Here is an 11221-nt window from a genome sequence, read left to right as displayed (position 1 = left end):
AGCCTTGAGCTGAAGAGCTCAGGGATGTAAGGTCTACTCCTGGATGGCGAGCAGACTCCACCCTCCTCACAGTAAAGTCTCCACCCAGTACCTGTGTTACCTAGGCAACTGGGACACCTGGAAAAGGTCACATCTGCATCCACTGAGGTCACATCTGAATTTGATCTGGCCACACCTTTCTCCGCCCACACCCTAGATAAGGCCTAGCTCAGGCCCAGACGCTCTGCTTTTCTAGCTCTTTCTCAGTTCTTTTCTTTCCCAGCTCCCTTCTCTCTCTATGCTCTCTCTGCTCTTTTCTAGCTCTCTCTGCTCTCTCTCTGTTCTTTTCTAGCTATTCTCTCTCTCTTTCCCAGCACTCTTTCCCAGGCTTTTCCCCACCACGTGAAGGACCAAGATGGCTTGGTACCAGCCGGAACGATGAATAAACCTACCCCTTACCTGAATACCACGTGCGTGGTGCTGTTCTTACTCGGCTACCTCTTTTCAAAAACCGAACAAGGGACAACGCCCAGGCCCAGAGTTCAAGCCCACAACCAACAAAAGAAAAATAACAAACAAACTCCAAAGCTAACTGCTTCCCATGCTTTGCAAGATTCAATTCCTGGTTCTGGCTCTTCACGTTCTCTCACTGGAAAGTGGACAAAGGTTTCTGTAGTAGGAAGACCCCTACTCAGGCAGGCAAACCCACCTAGTCGTCCAGAGTGACAGCCCACCAAAACAAAGTTGTTAACAACTTTATTGAGAAGGTTCCTACACTGACTGGCCAGGGCAGAGCACAGGCTCAGAGCCTTTGAGCCCCATTCTTTGGTTTTTAAAGGAAAAATCCATGAGGTCGAGCCTGGTCACACACTGGTGACAATGGGATCGTACCACACACAAAGGATTGTACGGTCAAAACAGACCACACACAGGTGGCCAATAGGCAGAGTTTACCATAAGCATGTGCAAAAGGCAGGGTTTACCATAAGCATGTGATGTCGCCAGTTGAGCCAGATTACAACCTATCTGTTTTATACGTCAGTCCTTAATGTTAGGTTTTTAAAAAGAGGTAGCCGAGTAAGAACAGCAACTGCACCACGCACGTGGTATTCAGGTAAGGGGTTTATTCAGTAGACCTGCTGGGACCAGGCAAGGGTGGCACTCCACGTGGCTGGGAAAGGCCTGGGAATGAAAGAGAGCTGGGAAGAGAGGAAAGAGAGAGAAAAGAGCAGAGAGAGGGGTAAGAACAGTAGCACTCACGTGGTATTCAGGTAAGGGGTAGACCTGCTGGGACCAGGCAAGGTTGGCACTCCACGTGGCTGGGAAAGAGAGAGAGCAAGAGAGCAAGAAAAGAGCAGCAAGAGCTAGAAACGAACAGAGAGAGAAAAAAGGGGGCAGCAAGAGAGCAAGAGAAGAGCAGCAAGAGCTAAAAAGGGAGGGTCTGGGCCTGGGCTAGCCCTTATGTAGGGTATGGGTGGGGAAAGGTGTGGCCACATCAAATTCAGATGTGACATCAGCGGATGCAGATGTGACCTCTTCCAGGTGTCCCAGTTGCCTAGGTAACGCAGGTACTGGGTGGAGACTTTGCTGCGAGGAGGGTGGAGTCTGCTCGCCATCCAGGAGCGGACCTTACACTTAACAATCAAGGTGGGTTAAGTTGTTAAGGGGAGGGGGACCAGATGCATTTTTTCCATTCCAGGAACTGGGCTGGCTGGAGCCAAGGTCTAGTTAACCTTTTTTAAAGGTTTTTTCTAAAATCCCTAAAACAGGCAAAGCCTGGAAAGAAGCTGTGCCAGCTTGGGCCCCATCTCAGGTGCCTGTCAGTGTCCAGCTTCTGTCTCCGACTCTTTTTTTTTTTTGGTCAGTCATGGGCCTGATCTCTGGGCCTGGGCGCCATCCCTCAGCTTTTCAGCTCAAGGCTAGCGCTTGACCACTTGAGCCACAGCACCACTTCTGGCTTTTTCTGCTTATGTGGTGCTGAGGAATTGAACCCAGGGCCTCATGCATGCAAGGCAAGCACTCTACCACTGAGCCACCTTCCCAGCCCCTGTCTCCGACTCTTAACATGACCAGAAAGGAGGAGTAGCTTCGCACTGGTGGCCTGTACCTGTAATCCTAGCGATTCTCAGGAGGCTGTGAGCTGAGCATCAAAGTCAGCAGACAAATCCAAGGGACTCCTACCTCCAATTGACTATGTTAGAGCTCGACGTGAAAATGTGGCTCGGAGTGCAGAGTGTGAGCCATGAACAATAAAAGGAGGTGTGGCGGGAGAGTTGCTTAACTGCTTTTTTAATTTTTATAGTTTACTTCCTAGTTCTAACTTCTGAGTCCGGCTCTTTTGACATCTGTGAAAAATACAACTTCCTGTCTCCTCATTGTTAGGTTTTAAAAAGAGGTAGCCGAGTAAGAACTGCACCAGCACGCACGTGGTATTCAGGTAAGGGGTTTATTCAGTAGACCTGCTGGGACCAGGCAAGGTTGGCACTCCACGTGGCTGGGAAAGAGAGAGCAAGAAAAGAACAGAGAGAGAGCTAGAATAAAACAGAGAGAGCAAGAAAAGAGCAGCAAGGGAGGGGGGAGGCGGGGAAGGGAAGTGAAGGGTAAACAAAGGAGGAGGCTGCAATGCTTGGTAAGAAATGTATGCATTATCCTGCCCATGTAATTGTAGCCCCTCTGTACAGTATGTTCTCAAATAAAATAAAATACAATTAAAAAAAATAAATAAAATAAAAAAAAAAAGAAAAGAGCAGCAAGAGCAAGAGCAAGAGCAAGAGCAAGAGCAAGAGCAAGAGAGCATCTGGGCCTGGGTTAGGCCTTATGTAGGGTATGGGCGGGGAAAGGTGTGGCCACATCAAATTCAGAGGTGACCTCAGCGGATGCAGATGTGACCTCTTCCAGGTGTCCCAGTTGCCTAGGTAACGCAGGTACTGGGTGGAGACTTTGCTGCGAGGAGGGTGGAGTCTGCTGGCCATCCAGGAGCGGACCTTACACTCATGTCCTCCATCTTCCTATGGGACCACCCAGAGCCCTGACAGCCAGCCCAGGCTTCTGAACCTCTTCCCTCAGCCCCAGCTCACACACTCTGCAAAAACCCCTTAGAGAGCCTGCCTAACTGAAAGGTGGACCTGACAGTGGGCTGGAACAGCCCCAGGCAGCCAATCAGGAGACAGTCAAGTTGGCCATGCTGGAAACACCCCTGGGCAGGATCTGGTGGACAGCAGGGAGGCCAGCCCTGGTCTCCACTCTGAGCTCAGGGAAGCGCGGCCTAGCCTAGGCAGGATGTGCTCAGACCCCAAGGGTGGAAAAGCCTAGCTGACGTACTCCTACTCGCTTACCTCCACAGGAAGGCTCTCTCCCTCAGGCTACAAACTCTTGGCCATTTTCTACTCTAGCCAGGTTGGCCAGCTCCTTTCCAGCCCAAGGCTGGCCCAGACTCCAAAGAGTTTTAGCCTCCACGCTTCTGTACCCACCACCTGTGCCTGAGAGCCGAGCTCCGAGCTCCCTCCTAACCACAGCCCGGTGAGGCGCAGTCCTGTCCTGCTTGTCCCCCACCCATCTCCTTTCCTGTCCCTGGGCCCCCACCAGTCAACTCTTTGAAAAGCCCAGGCCAAGTGCAGCTTTTGGGGGTCAGGAAAACATAAGCAATACGGAGGCCATCTTTAATAGAAAACACAATAAATCGCCCTAATGAGCCGGGCGCCGGTGGCTCACACCTGTCATCCTAGCTACTCAGGAGGCTGAGATCTAAGGAGCGTGGTTCAAAGCCAGCCTGGGCATGAAAAATCTGTGAGACTCATCCCCAATAAACCAATAGAAAACCGGAAGTGGAACTGTGGCTCAAGTGGTAGAGCGTGTTCACCTTGAGCCGAGGGTCGGAGCCCAGGCCCAGAGTTCAACAGACAATACAAACAAACAAATCACCCTAACAGCCCTGGGGCTGGGAAAGCCTTAGGACAGGGCCTTGTCAGCCTACTCCCAGCCCTCTCAACCACTCTGGGCCTTTGAGTATAACATGCCTGGAATCTCCTCCTGGGTTTTGATCTTGCCTTTCCTGCCCTGACCCTCCTTGACCATTTAGACTTTGCCCAAATGACACACCATTGGCTACGTTTCCGGCTGTGGCCTTTGGCTGTTGGTGGTGTGAGCTCTTGGCCCCACAATCCCATCTTCGGATTCCCCTCTCCCCAGATGAAACATTACACAATCCACATCTGCTGACAGCCAGGGCCCTGGGTCCTGACTGGTTAGAGAGGCCTGTGGAGGCTACGGGACGCAGGGAGAAGGGTGTGAATGCTGTGTGACCTGAGACCAAGGGTACTGCATGTGTTGGTGGAAGGTGATGAGTGCTTCCACTCCAGAACTTTCTTTGGAGACCTGACATAACACTGGATGTTAATCTATTATTATAATACAATAACATCCAAAGCTGCAATTTAAGCATTTTTGTCCGTCCTGGGGCTTAAAGTCTGGGCCTGGGCCCTGTCCCTCGGCTCTTCACTCAAGGCCAGTGCTCTACCCCTTGAGCCACAGCGCCACTTCTGGTTTTCTGGTGGTTAACTGGAGATCAGAATCTCACGGACTTTCCTGCCCAGGCTGGCTGTGAACCGAGGTCCTCAGATCTTAGCCTCCAGCTAGCTGGGGTGACTAGTGTCAGCCACTGGCCCTGGCCCCGGGCTTTCTCCTGGGGTGTGGCTGGGGTCATTGTGGAAGCCAGTGCGATTGCAAAACGGCCAGGGGAAGTTACAGAAGTGAAGAGTCCCCAATTCCCGGTCCCGCCCCGCCCCATCCGGCCCTGCCCTGGCCTCCCTGCCCGGCCAGCCGGCCTGACCCCATCCCGGCCGGGCCTCCCTGCCCGGCCGGCCAGTCTGACTCCATCCCGGCCGGAGGCACTGTCTGCAAGACGGGCAGGTACAGGGCGGGAGGCTGCAGACCCGGTGACCTGTGAAAGCCATGGTTGGGTGTTGGGGTCCCGGGTGTGGGGGTCCCGGGTGTCGGGTCCCGGTTGTGGGGGTCCCGGTTGGGAGGGCCCCGGTTGGGAGGGCCCCGGTTGTGGGGTCCCGGCTCCGACGCGGCCGACAGCGCTGACAGAACTGATCTGGCGGCGTGGGGTGCGGCCAGCGCCGCCTCCCGCCCAGGTCTTCCAGGGGAGCCGGCAGCACACGGGGCGGGGCGGGGGGGGGGCAGCGCGGGGCGGGGGGCAGCGCGGGGCGGGGGTCAGCGCGGGGCGGGGGGGGGGCAGCGCGGGGCGGGGGGCAGCGCGGGGCGGGGGGCAGCGCGGGGCGGGGGGGGGGCAGCGCGGGGCGGGGGGCAGCGCGGGGCGGGGGGCAGCGCGGGGCGGGGGGGGCAGCGCGGGGCGGGGGGCAGCGCGGGGCGGGGGGCAGCGCGGGGCGGGGGGGGGCAGCGCGGGGCGGGGGGGGGCAGCGCGGGGCGGGGGGGGCAGCGCGGGGCGGGGGGCAGCGCGGGGCGGGGGGGGGCAGCGCGGGGCGGGGGGGCAGCGCGGGGCGGGGGGGGCAGCGCGGGGCGGGGGGCAGCGCGGGGCGGGCAGCGCGGGGCGGGGGGCAGCGCGGGGCGGGGGGCAGCGCGGGGCGGGGGTCAGCGCGGGGCGGGGGTCAGCGCGGGGCGGGGGGGGGCAGCGCGGGGCGGGGGGCAGCGCGGGGCGGGGGGCAGCGCGGGGCGGGGGGCAGCGCGGGGCGGGGGGCAGCGCGGGGCGGGGGGCAGCGCGGGGCGGGCAGCGCGGGGCGGGGGGCAGCGCGGGGCGGGGGGCAGCGCGGGGCGGGGGTCAGCGCGGGGCGGGGGTCAGCGCGGGGCGGGGGGGGGCAGCGCGGGGCGGGGGGCAGCGCGGGGCGGGGGGCAGCGCGGGGCGGGGGGCAGCGCGGGGCGGGGGGCAGCGCGGGGCGGGGGGCAGCGCGGGGCGGGCAGCGCGGGGCGGGGGGCAGCGCGGGGCGGGGGGGGGCAGCGCGGGGCGGGGGGCAGCGCGGGGCGGGGGGGGGCAGCGCGGGGCGGGGGGGGGCAGCGCGGGGCGGGGGGCAGCGCGGGGCGGGGGGGGGCAGCGCGGGGCGGGGGGCAGCGCGGGGCGGGGGGCAGCGCGGGGCGGGCAGCGCGGGGCGGGGGGCAGCGCGGGGCGGGGGGGGGCAGCGCGGGGCGGGGGGCAGCGCGGGGCGGGGGGGGGGCAGCGCGGGGCGGGGGGCAGCGCGGGGCGGGGGGCAGCGCGGGGCGGGGGGCAGCGCGGGGCGGGGGGGGGCAGCGCGGGGCGGGGGGGGGGGCAGCGCGGGGCGGGGGGGGGGCAGCGCGGGGCGGGGGGGGGGCAGCGCGGGGCGGGCAGCGCGGGGCGGGCAGCGCGGGGCGGGGGGGGCAGTGCGGGGCGGGCAGTGCGGGGCAGCGCGGGGCGGGCAGCGCGGGCCCCTTGCGCCCTCCTCGAGCTCTTCCCCCGCCTCTCCCCCTCCCCGCCCCGCCCCTACCCTCGGCGCTCGGCGATTGCGCAGAGCCCCACTGGCTTGGCCTGCGCCAGTGCGCATGCGTGGAGGCCGCGCCTGCGCGCTGGCGGCCGGCGGCGCTGCTCGGCGGTGCCGGCGCCCGGACCGGGCGGCCATGGGGCGAGCGGCCGGTTCGCGGAAGGCCAGGTAGCGGCGGGCGGCGGGGCCCGCGGCTCGGCCCGGCATGTAGACGCCCCGCGGACGCGCGGCGCGGACGGTGAGTGCGGAGCCGGGCGCTCGGTCGCCGGCGGCGCCGCCCACTGGCTCCGGTGGCTGCGGCCGCCGCCCCGGCCCGGCCAGGCCACGTGTGGCGCTGCCCGCCCGGGGGGCCCCGGGGCCTGCGGGGAGGGGGCCGGACGCGCGGGTGGAGGACCCGGTACTGACCGGGTGGGTACTGACCCGGTGGGTACTGACCCGGTGGGTACTGACCGGGGCGGGTACTGACCGGGGCGGGTACTGACCCGGTGGGTACTTACCGGGGTGGGTACTGACCCGGTGGATACTGACCGGGGCGGGTACTGACCGGGGCGGGTACTGACCGGGGCGGGTACTGACCCAGTGGGTACTGACTGGGAGTGGGTACTGATCTGGTAGGTACTGACTGGAGTGGGTACTGACTGGGGTGGGTACTGACCGGGGTGGGTTACTGACCCGGTGGGTACTGACTGGGGTGGGTACTGACCCGGTGGGTACTGACCCGGTGGGTACTGACCAGGGTGGGTACTGACCAGTGTGGGTACTGACCCGGTGGGTACTGACCGGGATGGGTACTGACCCGGTGGGTACTGACCGGGGTGGGACCGGGGTGGGTACTGACGGGAGTGGGTACTGAGTGGGGCGGTACTGACCTGGTGGTACTGACTGGAGTGGGTACTGACCTGGTAGGTACTGATTGGAGTGGGTACTGATTTGGGGTGGGTACTGACAGGGGTGGGTACTGACTGGGGTGGTACTGACCGGGGTGGGTACTGACCGGGGTGGGTATTGACTGGAGTGGGTACTGACTGGGGTGGGTACTGACCTGGTGGGTATTGACAGGGGTGGGTACTGACTGGGGTGGGTACTGACTGGGGTGGGTATTGACCGGGGTGGGTACTGACTGGGGTGGGTATTGACTGGGGTGGGTACTGACCGGGGTGGGACCGGGGTGGGTACTGACTGGGGTGGGTACTGACCCGGTGGGTACTGACTGGGGTGGGTACTGACCCGGTGGGTACTGACTGGGGTGGGTACTGACCCGGTGGGTACTGACAGGGGTGGGTACTGACTGGGGTGGGTACTGACCGGGGTGGGACCGGGGTGGGTACTGACTGGGGTGGGTACTGACCGGGGTGGGACCGGGGTGGGTACTGACTGGGGTGGATACTGACAGGGGTGGGTACTGACTGGGGTGGGTACTGACTGGGGTGGGTACTGACTGGGGTGGTACTGACTGGGGTGGTACTGACTGGGGTGGGTACTGACCCGGTGGGTACTGACTGGGGTGGGTACTGACCCGGTGGGTACTGACAGGGGTGGGTACTGACTGGGGTGGGTACTGACCGGGGTGGGACCGGGGTGGGTACTGACTGGGGTGGGTACTGACTGGGGTGGTACTGACTGGGGTGGGTACTGATTTGGGGTGGGTACTGACTGGGGTGGGTACTGACTGGGGTGGGTACTGACTGGGGTGGATACTGACAGGGGTGGGTACTGACTGGGGTGGGTACTGACCTGGTGGGTACTGACTGGGGTGGGTACTGACTGGGGTGGTACTGACTGGGGTGGGTACTGACTGGGGTGGGTACTGACTGGGGTGGGTACTGATTGGAGTGAGTACTGACTTAGGGTGGGTACTGACTTAGGGTGGGTACTGACTCGGGTGGGTACTGGCTTGAGTGGATACTAGCTCAGTGTGGGTACTGACCCGGGTGGGTACTGACTCAAGGTGGGTACTGATTTGGAGTGGGTACTGATTCAGTTGGTATTCACCCAGGTGGGTACTGACCTGGTGGTACTGACCAGGGTGGGTACTGACTCAGGGGGTACTGGCCAGGATGGGTACTGACCTGGATTGTATTGGCCAGGGTGGGTACTGACCAAGTGATACTGGCTTAGGGTGGGTACTGATTGGGAGTGGGTACTAGCTTGGGATGGTACAGGTCGGGGTGGTCTGACTTTGGGTGGGTACTAGATCAGGTGGTAAGGACTGACAGGGTACTTGACAGGGTTCTGACTCAGGCTCTGGGTGGGTATTGACTGGGTATTGAGTGGGTACTGGCTCAGGCTGGGTAGTGGCTCAGGGTAGTACTGACTCCAGCTGATACTGATGAAGGCTGGTGGGGTGGGAAGGAGGACAGGGATAGGCATCGGGTCCGGTGGAGGGGCAACTGGCGGGCAGGGGGTGGGCCAGGGTGGTCACTGGCTGACCTCTCCTTGGAGCTGGGTGGGCAGCGGGGACGCCCGGCTCTTGTGGTTGAAGCACTCGGGGGCTGCCGGCCCAGCCCTGGGGGGAGCTGCTGGGATAAGAATTTGGTAAAGCTAAGCCGGGCGCTGGTGGCTCACGCCTGTAATCCTAGCTACTCAGGAGGCTGAGATCTGAGGATCGCGGTTCAAAGCCAGCCCGGGCAGGAGAGACTGTGAGACTCCTATCTCCAATAAAACCACCAGAAAACCGGAAGTGGCGCTGTAGCTCAAGTGGTAGAGCTCTCGCCTTGAGCTGAAGAACTAAGGGACAACGCCCAGGCCCAGAGTTCAAGCCCCACGACCGACTAAAAAAAAAAAAAAAAAGAATTTGGTAAAGCTGTGTGGTCCTGGAATTCTCTGAAATTGCTTTCCAAAGAGTCCTGTTGGGGAGGAAGCGGGGGGGGGGGGGCACAGGGCCATTTGTGGCCCATGCACACTCAGCGTGGATGCTTCTGAATAGCCAGTTAACTGTCCTTTCTTGTTCTGGAACATGTGCTGTTTCAGTTCGGAACTTACTCACTCTTGGCTCTCGAGGGCCATGATTTTCAAAAGCGGAGTTCACTTCCTTCCTTGTCTCTGCCAACCTTGGTTGGCCTGCAGCTGCCAGCCTTGCCTTAGTAAGTGGTCGTGGTGTCTGGCCGGTAGTCAAGGCCTCCCAGGCCTCCAGAGACTTCCCAGCATCCATTGCTCGCCCTGAGGGGAGCCAGCGCACAAGGCCAGGTGCCTCCCAGCAGCCCCAAGGCCAGGCTGGGCCATGCTTCTGCAGATCCTCGCTTAGATCCGGGATTCTGTTAAGGGTGGGCTTAGAACTTTACAGAAGGACGTTCTCTGCTCTTGTGGTGCCAGCGTGAAGCACTCCACCTCCAGCACTGGGTGCCAGCTCTGGGTAGCGTTTACTGGAGCAAAGGAGCAAACTGGGTGTGAACTAATGAGCTGAGCAGGTCCTGCTTTCTGTCCCTAGCTTTTCCTCTCTTCCTCCCTCCCTCCTCCCTCCTGCTTTTATCTTTTTCCTCTTATCTCCCCCTTTCTCGCTGAGATTGGGTCTTGCTGTGTAGGCTGGTCTTGAACTCATACTCTGGCCTGTGCTTCCTGAGTTCTGGGATTGTAGACGTGTACCACTATGCCTAGCCTTTCTTTTCTTTCTTCTTTTTTTTTCTTGGTTATGGGGTTTGAACTCTGGGCCTAGGCGCTGCTCCTCAGTTCTTCAGCTCAAGGCGAACACTCTTACCACTTGAGCCACAGCACCACTTCCAGTTTTCTGGTAGTTTATTAGCGATAAGAGTCTCACAGACTTAACTGCCCTGGCTGGCTTTGATCTGTGATCCTCAGATCTCAGCTTCCTGAGTAGCTAGGTTTATAGCTATGAGCCACTGGTGCCCAGCCTTTATTTTATTTTTTGCTGATCCTGGGGCTTGAACTCAAGGTCTGGGTGCTGTCTCTGAGCTTTTTTGCTCAAGGCTAGCACTCTACCACTTGAGCCATAGTGCCACTGTAGGCCTTTTTGAGTAGTTTATTGGAGATAAGAGTATTGTAGGCTGGGAAGATGGCTCAGTGGTAGAGCGCTTGCCTTGCATACATGAGGCCCTGGGTTCGAGTCCTCAGTACCACATAAGCAGAAAAAGCCAAAGTGGTACTGTGGCTCAAGTGGTAGAGCGCTAGCCTTGAGCTGAAGAGCTGAGGGACAGCACCACAGACCCTGAGTATCATGTTTGTGTCTGTATGCTCTGAGGATCTGAATGAAATTAAATGGGGTTAGAATTTGTGTTCTTACCTAGCATGAGGCCCTGCGTTCCAGATCCAGCAAGCAAAAATAAAGTTAAAAAGTTAATGCTGAGCATGGTGGCTCACACCTGTAATCCTAGGAGCCTGAGGTCTGAGGATTTAGGTTTGAAGCCATCCCTGACAGGAAAATCTGCAAGACTTATTTCCAATTAATCACCAAAAAGACAGAAGTGGAACTGTGGCTTAAATGGTAAGAGTACCAGCCTTGAGCAAAAAATCCAAGGGAGATGGCTGGGAAGGTGGCTCAGTGATAGAGTGCTCGCCTAGCATGCATGAGGCCCTGGGTTCCATTCCTCAGTACCACATACACACAAAGAGCCGGAAGTGGTGCTGTGGCTCAAATGGTAGAATGCTAGTCTTGAGCAAAAGAAGCTTAGGACAGTGCCCAGGCCCCTGAGTTCAAGTCCCAGGACTGGCAAAAAAAAAAAAAAAAAAAAAAATCCAAGGAAGATTGCTTAGCCCTCAGTTTAAGACCCAGGACTGAACAACCAATAACAAAAAAGATCTGAGGATCATGTTTCGAAGCCAGCTTGGGCAGGAAA

General features: G+C 59.9%; 1 protein-coding gene across 3 annotated transcripts in view; it reads left to right on the top strand.

The window, feature by feature from the left end:
- The first annotated feature begins 4783 nt into the window (after positions 1–4783).
- The window catches only part of Nadk (NAD kinase), a 30742-nt gene continuing 24304 nt past the window's right edge, over positions 4784–11221 (top strand). The window contains exon 1 of one of the 3 annotated variants that reach the window (XM_070037102.1): positions 4784–4887. The gene's annotated coding sequence lies outside the window, so the exon portion shown is untranslated. Of the gene's footprint in view, positions 4888–6530; positions 6670–11221 lie in introns of those variants that run through there. The other 2 variants (XM_070037101.1, XM_070037100.1) reach the window with 2 other exon arrangements.

This window comes from Dipodomys merriami, unplaced genomic scaffold (assembly GCF_024711535.1).
Source record: "Dipodomys merriami isolate MVZ:Mamm:240054 unplaced genomic scaffold, mDipMer1.0.p SCAF_28, whole genome shotgun sequence".
Classification (NCBI taxonomy): domain Eukaryota; kingdom Metazoa; phylum Chordata; class Mammalia; order Rodentia; family Heteromyidae; genus Dipodomys; species Dipodomys merriami.
The sequence above is the reverse complement of the archived record's forward strand: the minus strand, read 5'-3'. Positions and strand labels throughout refer to the sequence as shown.